General features: G+C 41.4%; 1 long non-coding RNA gene across 1 annotated transcript; it reads left to right on the forward strand.

Moving 5' to 3' along the window:
- Nucleotides 1-1,438: 1,438 nt before the first annotated feature.
- On the forward strand, nucleotides 1,439-9,913 carry LOC311127304. The gene is made up of 3 exons (XR_014613110.1): nucleotides 1,439-1,764; nucleotides 5,221-5,275; nucleotides 6,998-9,913. It is a non-coding gene; the product is annotated as an uncharacterized lncRNA (long non-coding RNA).
- Nucleotides 9,914-19,329: the final 9,416 nt, after the last annotated feature.

The raw sequence follows: 19,329 nt of genomic DNA on the forward strand, positions 1-19,329 counted from the left end.
TATTGTACATAGGCTGATCATCTAGGGTTGTACCTGTAGACTTTCCATCACCATGAAGAAAAACAATGCACAAAACAGTAATTGAGTACATTGAGAATGAAAGAATGAATAGACGATTTAAATTCACATAGAATTAAGTTGCATTTGCAAAGTATTTCAAGAAACTGTAAAACATATCAAGCAAGTATTTTTAAATTCCACAAGTATTATCAGATTAACTTTTGTACAGATAATTATTAGACTCAAGTTACAAATGCTGGTAAACACTCAAATCCATTTAGTTTAAATGTAACAAAAGTAGTGCACTGGGGCTTTACTAGTCCTGTATTAGAAGACAAATATAGACCTCCAGTGCAGGCAACAACAACAAAAAATCTGATTTTTTTTTTTCGCAGCACCCCCAAACTAATTCCGGCGGCTATGCATTATCCTCCAGGGAAGAAGTAGTAGAGCTTCCCTTGATAGTGGATGTTTAGGGGAATCCAGATCAGTGGCATCTGCAGCCACCGACCATTGCATGCAGGTGTCATATGTGCTGCAAACTAGATCGAGTTGCACCCACTGAGGGAGTTCGATTAAACTGAACCGCTGTGCACCGGTCTATGGCCCGTGACGTGACGGCCAAAGGCGGTGAGGGAGGAGCGACTCCTGGAGCGCCCTTCTCAAATCGAAGAGTAATCTGCGCCACTCGGTCATGTTTTCAAAAAGGCAGCATGGTGCATCGTATCGTTCAGAAACATACATCACTTTTCCATAAAATACACAGAACAAAAATATAAACCCAACATGTAAAGCGTTGGTCCCATGTTTCATGAGCTAAAATAAATTATCACACAAAATGACCATACACATAAAAAGCTTATTGCTCGTGCACAAATGTGCATACATCCCTGTTAGTGAGCATTTCTCATTTGCCAATGACATGGGGGGCTGCACCCGTGCCCAGTCATGTGAAATCCATAGATTAGGGCCTAATGAATCTATTTCAGTTGACTGATTTCCTTATATGAACTCTAACTCAGTAAAATCTTTGAAATTATTGCATGTTTGGTTTATATTTTTTCTCCATTATATATATATATATATATATATATATATATATATATATATATATATATATATATATATATATATATATATATATATATTGAGATCTCAAACTAGTTTTCACTTTTGCATGTAAAAACACAGAATCCTCCTACTCATTACTCCACGTGGTTAACCTACTTCACTTTTGTTTTGAGCCGACTTCAACGTCGGCCAGCACAGGGCACCTGGCTCAAGCCTGGGAGGCAGCCCGGTTCCATAACGAATGCAATCACTTTTCACCCAACCCAAACTCCTCCCACCGGGGCAACACGGGCCAAATAATCGAATCCCCTCAATGTTTAGAGGTTGGCTCCGCCGGCCTTCGCTCTGATTGGAGAAACTGGCTCCCAGACAGCCGCGGACCTTGAGTTACCGCGGACTGCAGAAGCACGGAGCAGTCTGGCTGTAATGGGGGGCCTGGCCCCGGGCAAACAACCGAAATAATTAGCTAAATGTGATAAAATATAGCTTGGTAGCTATTTAAAGACGGTGGCAGTCTGGTTAAGGCAGCCTTGTATGGGGTTCTCTCTCCGCAAGGCTGCTTGCCATTTTTTACCTACACGAATGCAACACTGTTGCAGTAAAATTGGAACTTCAGCAGCGCGAGCTAGCCCAGCCCTCGCTAGCTGGCTAGCGAACGAATGGGAATTAGCTAGTGGAACGGGGCTTCAATCCGTAAGTAGCTACATCGAATTATAATGGTCTGTTCTATGTTAGTTAGCGAATCTAGTTAGCTTGTAGCCACAGCATTGTGTGTTAGGAGACGCGTGTGTTTTATTTGAGCCGGTCTAACTAGTTAGCTAGCAAGGTATGTGGGTTAAACAGCGATCTGCCAAACTGGCATGGAATTTGTGTTGCACTGTCATACAGCGCAAGCCACCGCTATCAGTTTCAGCCATAGACTGAGTGTGCAAAACTAGCAAGCTAACATCAGCTACACTACAGTAACCCCTGTGTTTTGAGAGGCTAGTAAGACGACTACAATTTGCTTGACGCAAACTATATCCTTTAGACCAGGGGTATTAAACTCTTATCCTACGAGGTCTGGAACCTGCTGGGTTTCTGTTCTACCTGATAATTAATTGCGCCCTACTGGTGTCCCAGGACTAAATCAGTCCCTGATTAAAGGTAACAAATTGAGAGAAAAAAATAAACTGGCTTCGATGTCCAGAGTTCAATATGAGAGCTTTAGACTATGCTTTCAAACCATAGAAGCAGCAGGTTACACGCTTATGCAGCAGCGTTGCTATTTTCATTTGGTAGCTAGGCAGATGCTCATTCAGGGATTGCGTGGATCTATATTTAGACACCAAGACCGATGGAGTCATGCTTTGTCTGCCTGCTGCACAAATGCATTTGATAAGCTCTGACTACATAGCACATTACTGTGCATTGAGATGCGGCTTATTTTATGTACACTGACTGTTACTGTCTGCATGCATGATACTTTTTCAATTATAATGTCTGCAGTGCATTGAGAATTCGGCCCTGGCATTTTATCCACACCACCCACATCACTATGCGCGCTGCCAACTCAACCCCCTACACATCCTACTTAGACACAGACATTAGTGCTGACACATCATTGGCAGTACAGTACAGCGTTTCTCAAACATTTCTGTACCAGTGACTGGCGAGACATGGTCCTTTTTAACCAGCTCATGTTTAAAACAAATGCAAAACGTGAAAACGCCACTAGAGATACAGCTCACCGTCATAACTCTGCTCTAGCCATTTTGTTTGCCACACTTGTGTGCTGTCGATCTGTCTCATCTTCTCTGCTGTCACACTGTGCTTCTTCTTGTTCTCTGTCTCAGTGTTTCGTTAGCCGGTAATAGGCGGCTTTTGGCAGATAAAATAAATGAGTAGAAAAGCTGCTAAATAAAATTGGCACCGGCCAATTGTCCAGGAGAAGAAGAAAAAATGCCATGGCTAAATAATGCCGATGTAAATACATTTGGTTGGCAATGCTTAGCCAAAAGCAGACCATATCCCTGGTGGCAATTATTTTATATAATCTTTCTTTAATTGTCCAGTAGCCAAATGCACAATCCTAGTCATATAGCAACCCATGCTAGTTGTTGCATATTAGATCTCCCCACGTTCTAAATTTCTAACGGATATTTTAATCTATGTCACATAAAACCGCTCGCATGTGCGGTGCGTTTTTGACAACGGTATTTTCCTGCTAACATTCGCGCATAGCCTACTGCCTTGTGTGCATTGCTACGCTTATAATGTGAAGAAATACGTTTATCAACATTTTAAGCGAAAAGTTTTGAACTGTTGCATCAGACTCATTGCTTTTTAAAGTGTCTTTTTTTTGTATATTGCCTAGGCCTACTGGTTGTATGAATTTGGGATCTATCATCCCACAAGTGTCCCAAAGTCTGTTTGGAATAGGCTATTTCTTTCGCGACAAGCTGACCAATAGAATAGGTACATTTTCTACTATGGGGAATAGTAGATTGACATAGGCTAGTGATTTTGCTGTTCGTTATTCTTCTTGTTGGCTGGGGGGGAAATAAATGTGGACAGTTATTCTAAAATCTTCGAAGTTCGCATCAGAATTTGGTAAGAAGCAGAAGTGGTGCTGGAGATGATGAATATGAAACAGAAAAATTTTGACATTTCTCTTTTAACTACATTGCTAACTCTAAATATAATACCCACTGCTAGTAGCCATGTATTCATCCAACAGTACATTTAATGTCCTAAAAAAACATTGCAGTTGTAGGCTACTACCCATGAGACCTATAGCCCTATGTAGGGCTGGGTGATATGGCTTAAAAGTCATATCTAGATTTTTTGGGGGGCGATGAACTTTCTCTCTAAATAAGCTTTGTTGCACAATTTAAAGGTCAATCCACTGCATTTCAAACAGTCGGGAATAATCAAATTAATTCAGGGCTTGTAAAATTATACCTAGGCTAAATATAAGACTTCAACCAAAAGACCCACTAATAATTTAATTATTTTATAAAAAATGGTTTAACTGGCTTTTTTGCAATAATTACTGATCTGGCTTTCAAGTCTGTCTATGAAAATGCCCTTTTTGTTACAAATGGAACCAGAACCATGCACATCCACTAATAATGAACAACTTTTTGTAGCAGGCTTTATAGAAAATGTATCACAGGTCTCATAAACAATCTTTCAAGCACAAGCCCACTGTTAGTGAGTAGCAAGCTAATGTTTATATTTAAAGTCTAGCCAACTTGTATCTATTTGCTTGCTAACAATGTAGAACAGTTTAACTGTTATGAATACACCGTCCTGTCCGTCTCCAGCTGTTTGAAAAACAGCCTGTTCACTTTGTTTGGTGAGAGTCAGAGCAGGACTCTTAGCTGATGCCGCGTTTGAGTGACCTCAACTCGGCCTAACAGACATCCGGGTTGGCCCATCTTGGTAGGGGTGCCGGCAGTTTCCCACTGATCAGCTAAAGGATCATTATAGATTAGTATAACAGAGAAATTGAGCAGCGATATACCGGTAGTTATATTCCAATCACAGCCGGTACAGTATCATCACTGCTGCTCAGCATTGAACAGTGCTCTGACTAATGTAAGTCCATGGCTCCGATGCAGCACTGACCCTGCAAGGCTGCTCGCTAGGCTACCTCCCTCCCGACTGTGATGTGGAGCAGGACTGGAGCTAGAGAGCTGTTCCTGTCTGTACTCTATAGAGGTGTGTCTCTAAGATCCTTCTAGGCTGCTCAGCTTCCTAAAATATCTGGCTAGGCTACCTCCCTTCTTCCCAACTGTTGTGCTAGTGGAGCAGGGCTGGGGTTATACGTCTATGGGCTGGAGCTATGTCTACAGACTCTGTAGGGCTGTGTCTCAAGCAGGATCCTGTCTGTATCCTGTAAGTCAATGCTAGCTCAAGGCTCCCTGTGGGGGTCAGTGGGTTCGAGGCAGGCTCAGTACGGTGGACCGACGCTGGGGGAAAATTTGACCTCGTTTGACTGGTGCAGCCTGGAGGCGCTCCAAGCTGCAGTCAGGGAAGTGGAAAGGACAGTCTTTATGCTTTAAACAGGTGGCCTGGCCTACTGTCTGTACTGTACTGTAATACAGACTAACTCCTGTTCATTCATCAAACAGTTGTTTCATGCCTTGTCTCTCTTGGTCTTAGGTATCAGCTTAACCCTCAAACTGGAATGAACACAGGCTATGATGAATCCCCTGAGGTAAGAACTTTTGAGTCATAATTATGTCAGACAGCCAAGTCCCTTAATGAATGACAATGCAGTGTTACTATAGTATTTATTGGGCTGTAAAGATGTCATTAGCTAATAATAGCTGCTGATGTACACTACCGGTCAAAAGTTTTAGAACACCTACTTGTTCAAGGGTTTTTCTTTATTTTTGCTATTTTCTACATTGTAGAATAATAGTGAAGATATCAAAACTATGAAATAACACATGGAATCATGTAGTAACCAAAAAAGTGTTTTAAAAAATCTAAATATATTTTATATTTGAGATTCTTCAAATAGCCACCCTTAGCCACCCTTTGCCTTGATGACAGCTTTGCACACTCTTGGCATTCTCTCAACCAGCTTCATGAGGTAGTCACCTGGAATGCATTTCAATTAACAGGTGTGCCTTGTTAAAAGTTAATTTGTGGAATTTCTTTCCTTAATGTGTTTGAGGTAATCAGTTGTGTTGTGACAAGGTAGGGGTGGTATACAGAAGATAGCCCTATTTGGTAAAAGACCAAGTCCATATTATGGCAAGAACAGCTCAAATAAGCAAAGAGAAACGACAGTCCATTATTACTTTAAGGCATGAAGGTTAGTCAATACGGATCATTTCAAGAACTTTGAAAGTTTCTTCAAGTGCAGTCGCAAAAACCATCAAGCGCTATGATGAAACTGGCTCTCATGAGGACCGCCACAGGAATGGAAGACCCAGAGTTACCTCTGCTGAAGAGGATAAATTAATTAGAGTTACCGGCCTCAGAAATTGCAGCCCAAATAAATGCTTCACAGAGTTCAAGTAACAGACACATCTTTATATCAACTGTTCAGAGGAGACTGCATGAATCAGGCCTTCATTGTCGATTTTCTGAAAAGAAACCACTACTAAAGGACACCAATAAGAAGAAGAGACTTGCTTGGGCCAATAGACACGAGCAGTGGACATTAGACACCACAGCATTCTGCAGCGATACGCCATCCCATCTGGTTTGGGCTATCATTTGTTTTTCAATCTGGACAATGACCCAACACACCTCCAGGCTGTGTAAGGGCTATTTTACCAAGAAGGAGAGTGATGGAGTGCTGCATCAGATGACCTGGCCTCTACAATCCCCCGAACTCAACCAAATTGAGATGGTTTGGGATGAGTGGAACCGCAGAGTGAAGGAAAAGCAGCCAATTGCTCAGCATATGTGGGAACTGCTTCAAGACTGTTGGAAAAGCATTCCAGGTGAAGATGGTTGAGAGAATGCCAAGAGCGTGCAAAGCTGTCATCAAGGCAAAGGGTGGCTATTTGAAGAATCTCAAATATAAAATATATTTTGATTTGTTTAACACTTTTTTGGTTACTACATGATTCCATATGTGTTATTTCATAGTTTTGATATCTTCACTTTTATTCTACAATGTAGAAAATAGTAAAAATAAAGAAAAACCCTTGAATGAGTAGGTGTTCTAAAACTGTTGACTGGTAGTGAACATGCTGAGAAACTAGCTCTAGCCTAGGCTAAATTATGGTTAAAAAGGTTTCTTAGTATTATGTTGTCCGACCCCAAATCTCTACTTACAGTATAGCTGCATTTACAGATGCTTCTTGAATATGTAATTCAAAAGCCTTTTTTTCAAGTCTCAACATACAGTATCCACACGTGCAGTCATTATGTCAATGTATAATGTCTAAATCGTTGAATAAATGTTTTCCTTTCTTAGAAAAAACTGCAGGTCACTGCCAGTCGGACAAAAGTGGAGTAGCAACGAAACAACTCCCCATTCCTTCCTTTACCTTACATCCTGGGAGAAACACCACACTCTCGCCGTCACGAACAAATGGAAAAACGAATTCTGTATATTTTAATTTCATGTTTTTTGTAATCATGTGTAACCTTTTTATGTTAGTTGTTTTTGTATATGGGGGTATAGATGAGATCATGATGACTCTGAAGTTTCATACCTTCTCTGTCTATCTGTGATTTATTAACATGTTCGATATACAGTAGCCTGTAAGGGACTCTAAGCCTTGATGATATGTTTGTTTTTCGGGAATGAGAGGGAAAGCTAAAAGACACAAAGCAATGTAATAACACGGATACCTGGCCGACTTGAGCAGAGTCTCCTACAGCAAAGACCTAGCCTGGTTCCTAGATCTGTTTGTGCTGTCTTCCATGGCATTGGCAAGATGGCACAAACAAATCTGGAACCAGGCTAGCAGAGACCCACATCTGTGTTTACAAACTCTACAGGTGGCCCCTTTTGGGCTGATGACAGTAACTGACAGGCAGCAGCATGTCATCCACTCTTCCACAGAACAGAACACAATTCAAACAGCAGCTGGATCCTCTATGTATGTTTTAACACTCACTCAGTTCTATCTGCGCTGTTCACCTCACACACTCAACATTGTGATCTCACATTAACACAGTATTTAGTTAGGCCTAGACTTATATCATTGTCTGTACAAACGCACTCTTTTAAATCAAATAAAATGTTTATTTGTCACATGCTTCATAAACGACCGGTGTAGACTAACAGTGAAATTCTGACTTACGAGTCTTTTTCGAACAATGCAGAGTTAAAGAAAAAGGTAAACTCTTGAAAGGGAGTGGTTCCACCTCGAAGCATAACCATTCAGACATTGGTTTCAGTATTTTACCTCTAATAGTCCTAATCCTTCAGCTCTTTAGGTGATTCACACCCTTCAGCTCCCAAATTCCTCTCTATGCTCATTCTCAAAACTCTAATATTTACATACTCTACAGTATTTACTGAGGCTAAGAGTCCCCCCTTTTTCCATTTTAGATACTAAATGCTTGGTAGTTCATTCTTTTTTGTTTTGAAATGTTTATTTTTTATGTAGATTTGCTTTTTTAAGTTTAGAATGTTTACGTTGCTAGCTAGTATAAAACCATGTGTAGACAGACAGTCATGTACGCTGTGATGTATAGATGTAGTTATAGTAGAAATGCATTGTTTCCTTGTGGTAAGTGAGTGAGATGCTGCCACGGAACTGAGACACTGATGATTGGTGCTATTTTGGACTTTAATCTGCTCCTTGGAAAGGTAGCTGAGATGAATTGAATTTTTTACTTTCATGTTCTGAGTAAGGAAGGTGTTGGTTCTATGTCGTCTGGTTGTTGTAACTTGGTCTGAATTGGCTTTGTTTTTCCCTGTTGTTTTCTGTGCGGCTTTCTCATTGGATTGAACTTTTTTCATGGTAGATGTTTTACTGAAGGAAAATAGGATTTCGGTGAGAAGATTTGAGGATACACCATGTTGATCGGAGCAATCACAAAACTGCAATCGTTAACACTTGTTACCCTTTAAAGCTGAGATTTGCAATCAAAGGGATAAGTTGTATCTAGTAGTACCCAGCACAGGTCACTTTTAGAAAATGTTTATGTTCTGATTGACAGACAATCTTGAAACCAAGAGTGCATTTTTCCCCTAGCATGTTTGTGTTTAACAGATCTCCTAAGAGATTTTGCACACTTATGTGAATTTGTCACATAAGAAGACGCAACAGAATGTTAATGTCAGATATCTGCTTCAAGTTGCTTAGCATAAACAGTGAAATGTAAATGCTATTTTTAGAAAATGGCACTTGAGAGAACTTGATAGTTAAATTTTAAAATGAATGAACACACTGAAATGTGTGTTAAGGCCCAGCCTGTTTAAGGTTTGGGTTCAGGGTTTCAATTTTCCCTCATCTCTTTTCTTCACCAGCTGGATATGACTTAATGCTAGTGAGTCATGTGTGACGTAATGTTAGTTAACCTGAGACTGGAATGATGCATATCATCATGTTTTAGAAAACCATTTTCCAAACAGGGCGCACATGTAGCATAAAGTTTTAAAACAACGGAGAACAATCTTTTTCATTTTTCATTTTTTAATGATTTTTGTAAATTAATTGTTGACTGAGAAGCTTACTTTGTTTTTAAACAGACAAACTAAAACCCAAAAGCTTTTTATTTTTAGCTAAATTTTTTACATTTAGCAGAAGCTCTTATCCAGAGTGACTAGGGTTAAGTGCCTTGCTCAAGGGCACATCGACAGATTTTTCACCTAGTTGGCTCGGGGATTCAAACCAGGAATCTTTCAGGTACTGGCCCAACGCTCTTATCCGCTAGGCTACCTGCCACCCTTGCTAGAGATTTAAAACATCAAAGTAATGTCAGTATTTGCAGTTTTGTCTTTGCTTCACTTTTCATTTATATTGTTAAATATTCTAATTAATATGATAATAACCAACTTGAAAGCCCACATTAGTTTTATTTTGTCTTCCATTCTCCCTCGATATTGGGACCTATTGTACCAGCATGTTCTGGTCATATTAATTGCATGCTCTTTTCGTCATTGTGTCGTTTTTTTGTAACAAAAAAAATCCTCTTGCTTTTCATAGACTAGTTAATATGAAAGCTGTTTTGTACATAGCAAAGTGAATAGCATAGGCAGGATGTGCTGTAGTGTGTTGAGTGAGGTATTCAGTATTTACCACTGTGTATGGTTGAAAAAAATACGCAATATGCCAGCTTTGCAAAATTATTATAACAATGCACTTAACTTACAGTATCCCATGTACTTTCCTTTGGCAATTTTATAAGTAGTGCAATAAATATGCAAGCTCATAAATTGGTGTTTTTATTTATTTTTTATCTATTGATGTGTGTCGAGTCTTTTCTTTTTAGTGCTGTAGGAAACTTGTGCAATTGTGCTTTGTTAGAGAACTTGAGCCTGCCTCATCTTGGAATACAATTGCAAAAAGTCTTAAGTCATTTTCAAGCAGTGGTTTTTAGCCATTAGTGGCAAACAGCAGAGAGCCAAGTATCTGGAGAGCAGATCCAAAGTGTGGTTGTATAGTCCTACGGCTTCCAAGCGGATATTCCTTACAACATAGTTGCGCCACGGCAAAATCATTACAGCCATGGCAAAAAAATATGTAACATGAAAAAATATTTCTGCCGAGGTGCATTTTGAAGATGCTAGAACAATCCACATTTACCTCTGCAAACAAAACGAGTAACAATCAGACAACCGCAGAGTGGTATTAAGACTTTTTCAGCAGGAACCCCATTTTTCCCATCAGAATTTCTCGCGACCCCACCCCAAATCTGACACAACCTTAAAATCTATAACCTTCAATTCATGCAATTTCAATCTCTTAAGAAAATAAACCAGTACATTTATTCAATAGAATTGTAGTTTTCAGATTATTTCTCAAAAATGTTTTATTGTCCCAAACAAAAATCTGTACTCTTCATTTTTGGTTCCAAAAAATGTATTTGGCAACCCCACTGCAGATCCCACTAGGGGTCGCGACCCGACTTTGAATACCACTGGAATAGTTTATCTATTTACCTCGTCAGCTTGTTGTTGTGTGTTCTGTGGAAGATAACTATTCCTCGTGTGGAGCATTCAAGTTAAGTGTGCCATAGGGAGGGAAATATGCATTATGACAGGCAGTCAATGCACAACAATTATTGCAATCACAAAAACAGCAGTCTTATTTGACTTTGTTAGAAAGAAGGGGATCCCAGCATTCCATTTCTATTTTATTTATTTCTCAACTCCTAAATATGCGTAAACAGCACCATTTTAAACCCAGAGTTTTTAGCAATTTGCCATGAGTGCATAAGGGAGAGTGGGGCTAAATGTAACATGGGTCAATTGAAGGTAACTTGGGGTAAAACACCAATATTTGGGGAGTGACTTAAGAAATTGTGACAGATTATGTTTTTATTTCAGCAAGAGTAGTGGCACCAGGGAACGTATTGGGGGAAAGAATGTTGACATGAAGTGGTTTCTGTGAGAAGTACAGGAAGGGGTATTCTTACATTGACGAGTTACCCCAAGTTACCCTAACAGGTAGGCCTACATTATATTTTGGGGCATAAAATTAATCAATAGGATAATTAGTTAAAAGATCACATTTGGGATCTGACTAATGATTAGCCCAATAGGGTAAATGCAGATAGGCAACCCCATGCTTCAGCCTATTTATTTGCACTTTGCTGCATCAGTTGGGCTACAGGTGATAATGTTTATTGCTAATAGCATACCTGATAATCATTTTGGAGTATAATGTCCTCTTAAAAAGTCGCCAGAACTGATCTTCTCAGTCCTTCTACATAAAAATGATCTGATCCCCAAAACAGAGGGAGGGGGGGGGGGGACCACCCTTTCAACTCCTCCCCATGACCCACCCCCCACTGCTACATATTTTTTCAGAGGAGAAACTGCATTGTTGGATGAACCTCTACCACCACAAACCAGACTTTTCCACCAACACAGGCAAATAGTAAGCTCTAGGACATTTAAAGTGCAGTAACTGTCCTTAAACAGAGCAAACACAGCCACAGATTATTACTATCATGGATAAATCAAGGAATATTGCAGGGTTTGTGCATGATGGAAAATCAGTGTTTCATTTACCCACAGAAGAACACCACATCCCTCTTTAATTCAATACTGAGGTCAGATTTACCCACTGAGATGCCATAGAAATGCCTTATTAGCTGTTCTCTGAGATCCAGGTTAATCTCGAAGGAGTTTGATTCTGGGAAAGTTTTGGGGCATTACATGGAAAATGCAGTCAAGGGGAATCTGATTCAAGCTAATGTTTGGCAAACAATGGAATTTTTAAACTGAAGAGGCATGTGATTTTAGGACTATGCAGCTAGATTTTGAGAAACTTCCCTCAATACCTCCTCTTTTGTGTGTGCGTTCTTGTGTGTGTATTCTTGTGTGACTGGTGTGTGAATTTTGTGGGCATAGGAACTGTCTTCCCACTGCAGGAGTTGGGCTGTTGGTTTCATGCATGCAAAGCCCATTATTCCCTGACATCTATGTGGCAGGAGGCTCTGGTCAGACAGAGCTGAGCCACTACTGAGTCCTCCCTCCCTGGCTCCCTCCCCCCCTCCCTCCCTCTCTCCCTGGCTCCCTCCCCCCCTCCCTCCCTCTATCCCTGGCTCCCTGGTACTGTCTGTCTTTGTTTCGGTGACCAGCTCATTCTAATCTCATCAGCAGCTCCACCTTCCAAACGCCACTTTTCATTAAATTGTAATTCCCTCTTCCTCACTTTCCCTCCTCCTTATTCTCTCTCTCTCTCTCTTTCTCTTTTTCTTTCTCTTTCTCTCTCGCTCTCAAAACAATACCAAGGATTCCAAGTTTATTTACATTTTTTATGTCTGCACTGCAGCCCAACGAAAACATGGACACACAAAGTTTGCATTACATGTTTTTCCATCAGACAATTGTGTTTTAATAACATTCAAATAGTTGTATGTGTTTGACCTTTTTTCTCTGTAATTACTATAGTCTCAGTCTGGGTGGCGCCTTCCAAGCCTGTCTTTAAATCATACTCTGGCATTGGGGCGGTGAACGGGTGAAGGCTAAAGCACTGTGTTGTGTACTGTACCCAAAGCTAAACAGCAGCATGGGAAATTATGGTCTACTTGGAGTCTGGGACCAGCTCTTTCATAGAATCCTTTTATCAACTAGCTACCCCTGAGACCCAGGACGTTTAAGCCTTCCTAAGGAAAAACATGCATTCCAGACACACACACACACACACACACACACACACACACACACACACACACACACACACACACACACACACACACACACACACACACACACACACACACACACACACACACAACACACACACACACACAGACTCAGGGGAAAAAGGACATGTCCATTTCCTAACCTACAGTATCACATCAATGATCCATGACCTTTCAGCTTTTAAAGGAATTATAGGCTTCTGTTTCCTTTCTAATGGGTTTCAGTGCTGTGCATCACAGTGCATGAGTGTCTATGGCAACACATGATCTCAGTCACTTACTGTTATTCAATACAAAAAGGACAGGATCAGGAAATACCTCAGAAGCAGTCTGTAGAACTGCCATGAAACCAAAGATTATTTATCTCGTTAAATCCCTCTTTTCAAAGTTGAGAGATGGCCAAAGACTGCTCAGGTGAGTGTGAAGTATTTGGCTAAGATGGTTGACCGTATTAGACTCTTGAGGAGTGACACAAGATGACTTCAAAAGTTACCTCTGTTAGGCTACTTGCTTCTGGCTATTCATCAATGTCTATTACTGTATGTGTAGCGGACATGAGTCGGTCATGGTCTCGTGATGGGTAGCCCCGCCTGCGTCTTCAAAGTCAGTGTCGGCCCTCAGGCCAATAGGGAAATTCCTCTTGGTCTAATGGTCAAGACGTTGATTTCTCCAATGGTAGACCCAGGTTCATATCCTGGTGGTTACATATGCATTTCCATTGGCTTGCAGCAGACATGTCTGTTAGTTGGACCTATAGGATCTGTTGAGATAGGTGACGTAGTGGAATGCATGATTACATGCCCCTGCAGGAACAGATGTCTGTGTACGGACTACACAACAACCTCTAGTGCTAAAGGTTTCCACAAAGGGGACCCTGTCTTCTCATTTTTATTTATTTTATTTCACCTTTATTTAACCAGGTAAACCAGTTGAGAACAAGTTCTCATTTACAACTGCGACCTGGCCAAGATAAAGCAAAGCAGTGCGATAAAAACAACAACACAGAGTTACATATGGGGTAAAACAAAACAAAGTCAAAAATACAACATAAATACATATAATATACAGTGTGTGCAAATTTAGCAAGTTATGGAGGTAAGGCAATAAAATAGGCTATAGTGCAAAATAATTACAATTAGTATTAACACTGGAATGATAGATGTGCAAGAGATGATGTGCAAATAGAGATACTGGGGTACAAATGAGCAAAATAAATAACAATATAGGGATGAGGTAGTTGGGCGGGCTAATTTCAGATGGGCTGTGTACAGGTGCAGTGATCGGTAAGGTGCTCTGACAACTGATGCTTAAAGTTAGTGAGGGAGATAAGTGTCTCCAGCTTCAGAGATTTTTGCAATTTGTTCCAGTCATTGGCAGCAGAGAACTGGAAGGAATTGCGGCCAAAGGAGGTGTTGGCTTTGGGGATGACCAGTGAGATATACCCGCTGGAGCGCAGACTACGGGTGGGTGTTGCTATGGTGACCAATGAGCTAAGATAAGGCGGGGATTTGCCTAGCAGTGATTTATAGATGGCCTGGAGCCAGTGGGTTTGGCGACGAATATGTAGTGAGGACCAGCCAACAAGAGCGTACAGGTCACAGTGGTGGGTATTATATGGGGCTTTGGAGACAAAACGGATGGCACTGTGATAGACTACATCCAATTTGCTGAGTAGAGTGTTGGAGGCTATTTTGTAAATGACATCGCCGAAGTCAAGGATCGGTAGGATAGTCAGTTTTACGAGGGCATGTTTGGCAGCATGAGTGAAGGAGGCTTTGTTGCGAAATAGGAAACAGATTTTAGACAGGCTCATGACAGGCTCTGGATTTGTTTAGGCATATGATATGGAAGAGGCCTTGAGGGGTTTTGGTTGGCTGTCAGTTGGTAGGGTGTCTACTGTTCAGTCATGTAACACTTTGCTTACACTGCTGCTTTTATTTATGTAATATAGCAATATCCCAGTAGCAATTACTGTAACTGTACTAGATCTCCCATCAAAATGTGGTATTTAAAATATGAAGTTGAAATTGCATTTCCATTGAAGTTACATAAACTAGGCCTGACTATGCCTCCCGAGTGGCGCAGCGGTCTAAGGCACTGCATTGCAGTGCTGAGGCATCACTACAGCCTCTGATTCTATCCCAGGCTGTGTCACAGCCGGCCGTGACCGGGAGACCCATGAGGCGGCGCACAATTGGCCCAGCGTCATCAGGGTTAGGGGAGGGTTTGGCCGGCCGGGATGTCCTTGTCTCATCGTGTTCTAGTGACTCCTTGTGGCGGGCTGGGCGCCTGCAAGCTGACTTCTGTCGTCAGTTGGACGGTGTTTCCTCCGACATGTTGGTGCGGCTGGCTTCCAGGTTAAGCGAGCAGTGTGTCAAGAAGCAGTGTGGCTTGGTAGGGTCATGTTTCAGAGGACGCATGGCTCTCGACCTTTATCTCTCCCGAGTCCGTAGGGGAGTTGCAGCGATGAGACAAGACTGTAACTACCAATTGGATACCACGAAATTGGGGAGAAAAAGGGGTAAAAAAATAAACTAGGCCTGACTCACAGCTGTTGAGTATTTCTACTGTACTGTGTTTATTTTCAACTCTTATTGAAATGTACATTGAAATTGCATGGATACTGATACACAGGGGCACAACTTTGGTTTTAGAAGTGGGGGGGAAATAACTTGGTGGGGTGTCTGGGGGTCCTCCCATTTTTGGGGGCATCTAAAGCACATTTCCTGCATATGACCCATGGCCCTTCTAGCCGTCTCTATGAAATATGTTTAAGTGATTGATAAGACTGAACTAGAACAGTGATAATTCAATAATCAATATTGTGTTGCACCTTTAACCAATAGCCTAACAAATGAACAACTCTTACAATTAAAGTACAAAGACATTTTGATTGTCTTTTTTAAGATATCCTCTATATCAAATTTCAGCCAGACCCGAGCCGCATGCACGCCCGACCCCCACCAGTCTAGACAATAACTCAACTCTCTCCCCAACACAACTCCTTCCCCATCTTTTTTTTTATGTCTCAAGGAAAACAAAAGTTGAATGAAAACACACATACACCTACATATTAACACACAGAAACAGTACACCCTCCATATAATTCATATCATAGGCCTAATAGTACTGTAGGGCTCTTTTTACTTGCACACAATATAGCTGGGTCACCCCGTCCTGCCCCTAGGGGTCCACGACCCAATTAATGGCAATGCATTTCCTAGCAGCTATAAATGGTAGGTTACACAGTTTCTTCTGATAACTGTCTCCAGTATTAACATTTCCAAGCAAACGAAAACAGGGAGAAGGGAGAATCTGTAGACATGCTGAGATAAAATAACATACTCTTTGCCAGAATTCATTCAGCCTTCACAAGACCATAACATATGCAAATATGTCCCCTTTTCTGCTTTACACCTCCAGCAGAATAATACAATTTCTGGGTGCATGATATTCAGTTTCACTGGCATATAGTACGTTCTATGGATGGTCTTAAACTGCAGTAATTTACGTTTGAGATTATATGAACATGAGTGGGCAACATAGAGTGCATCGGAAAGTATTCAGACCCTTTTCCACATTTTGTTACGTTACAGCCTTATTCTAAAATTGATTAAATAAAACAAATTCCTCATCAATCTACACACAATACTCCATAATGACAAAGCGAAAACAAGTTTTTAGACATTTTAGCACATTTATTCAAAATAAAAAACAGAAATACCTTATTTACATAAGTATTCAGACCCTTTGCTATGAGACTCGAAATTGAGCTCAGGTGCATCCTGTTTCCATTGATCATCCTTGAGATGTTTCTACAACTTGATTGGAATCCACCTGTGGTAAATTCAATTGATTGGACATGATTTGGAAAGGCACACACCTGTCTATATAAGGTCCCACAGTTGACAGTGCATGTCAGAGCAAAAACCAAGCCATGAGGTCGAAGGAATTGTGTCGAGGCACAGATCTGGGAAGGGTACCAAAAACATTCTGCAGCATTGAAGGACCCCAAGAACACAACCTCCAAACGACCTTCAACGCCATACAACACTCCATCCGTAGCCTCCAACTGCTCTTAAACACTAGTAAAACGAAATGCATGCTCTTCAACCGAACGCTGCTTGCACCCGCCCACCCGACTAGAATCACTACTCTCGGCGGGTCTGACCTAGAGTATGTGGACAACTACAAATACCTAGGTGTCTGGTTAGACTGTAAACTCTCCTTCCAGACTCACATTAAGCATCTCCAATCAAAAGTTAGATCTAGAATCGGCTTCCTATTTCGCAACAAAGCCTCCTTCACTCATGCTGCCAAACATGCCCTCGTAAAACTGACTATCCTACCGATCCTTGACTTTGATGATGTCATTTACAAAATAGCCTCCAACTCTCTACTCAGCAAATTGGATGTAGTCTATCACAGTGCCATCCGTTTTGTCACCAAAGCCCCATATACTACCCACCATTGTGACCTGTACGCTCTTGTTGGCTGGCCCTCACTACATACAGTGGGGGAAAAAAGTATTTAGTCAGCCACCAATTGTGCAAGTTCTCCCACTTAAAAAGATGAGAGAGGCCTGTAATTTTCATCATAGGTACACGTCAACTATGACAGACCAATTGAGAGAAAAAATTCCAGAAAATCACATTGTAGAATTTTTAATGAATTTATTTGCAAATTATGGTGGAAAATAAGTATTTGGTCACCTACAAACAAGCAAGATTTCTGGCTCTCACAGACCTGTAACTTCTTCTTTAAGAGGCTCCTCTGTCCTCCACTCGTTACCTGTATTAATGGCACCTGTTTGAACTTGTTATCAGTATAAAAGACACCTGTCCAAAACCTCAAACAGTCACACTCCAAACTCCACTATGGCCAAGACCAAAGAGCTGTCAAAGGACACCAGAAACAAAATTGTAGACCTGCACCAGGCTGGGAAGACTGAATCTGCAATAGGTAAGCAGCTTGGTTTGAAGAAATCAACTGTGGGAGCAATTATTAGGAAATGGAAGACATACAAGACCACTGATAATCTCCCTCGATCTGGGGCTCCACGCAAGATCTCACCCCGTGGGGTCAAAATGATCACAAGAACGGTGAGCAAAAATCCCAGAACCACACGGGGGGACCTAGTGAATGACCTGCAGAGAGCTGGGACCAAAGTAACAAAACCTACCATCAGTAACACACTACGCCGCCAGGGACTCAAATCTTGCAGCGCCAGACGTGTCCCCCTGCTTAAGCCAGTACATGTCCAGGCCCGTCTGAAGTTTGCTAGAGTGCATTTGGATGATCCAGAAGAGGATTGGGAGAATGTCATATGGTCAGATGAAACCAAAATAGAACTTTTTGGTAAAAACTCAACTCGTCGTGTTTGGAGGACAAAGAATGCTGAGTTGCATCCAAAGAACACCATACCTACTGTGAAGCATGGGGGTGGAAACATCATGCTTTGGGGCTGTTTTTCTGCAAAGGGACCAGGACGACTGATCCGTGTAAAGGAAAGAATGAATGGGGCCATATATCGTGAAATTTTGAGTGAAAACCTCCTTCCATCAGCAAAGGCATTGAAGATGAAACGTGGCTGGGTCTTTCAGCATGACAATGATCCCAAACACACCGCCCGGGCAACGAAGGAGTGGCTTCGTATGAAGCATTTCAAGGTCCTGGAGTGGCCTAGCCAGTCTCCAGATCTCAACCCCATAGAAAATCTTTGGCGGGAGTTGAAAGTCCGTGTTGCCCAGCGACAGCCCCAAAACATCACTGCTCTAGAGGAGATCTGCATGGAGGAATGGGCCAAAATACCAGCAACCGTGTGTGAAAACCTTGTGAAGACTTACAGAAAACGTTTGACCTGTGTCATTGCCAACAAACGGTATATAACAAAGTATTCAGAAACTTTTGTAATTGACCAAATACTTATTTTCCACCATAATTTGCAAATAAATTCATTAAAATCCTACAATGGGATTTTTGGATATTTTTTTCTCATTTTGTCTGTCATAGTTGACGTGTACCTATGATGATAATTACAGGCCTCTCTCATCTTTTTAAGTGGGAGAACTTGCACAATTGGTGGCTGACTAAATACTTTTTTTTCCCACTGTATTCGTCGCCAAACCCACTGGCTCCAGGTCATCTATAAATCACTGCTAGGCAAATCCCTGTCTTATCTTAGCTCACTAGTCACCATAGCAACACCCACCCGTAGTCTGCGCTCCAGCAGGTATATCTCACTGGTCATCCCCAAAGCCAACACCTCCTTTGAACGCCATTCCTTCCAGTTCTCTGTTGCCAATGACTGGAACGAACTGCAAAATCTCTGGAGACTCTTATCTCCCTCACTAGCTTTAAGCGTCAGTTGTCAGAGCAGCTTACCGATCACTGCACCTGCACACAGCCATTCTGAAATTAGCCCATCCAACTACCTCATCCCCATATTGTTATTTATTTTGCTAATTTGCACCC

The sequence above is a fragment of the Coregonus lavaretus genome (genome assembly GCF_964263955.1).
Source record: "Coregonus lavaretus genome assembly, chromosome: 4".
In the NCBI taxonomy this organism is placed as follows: domain Eukaryota; kingdom Metazoa; phylum Chordata; class Actinopteri; order Salmoniformes; family Salmonidae; genus Coregonus; species Coregonus lavaretus.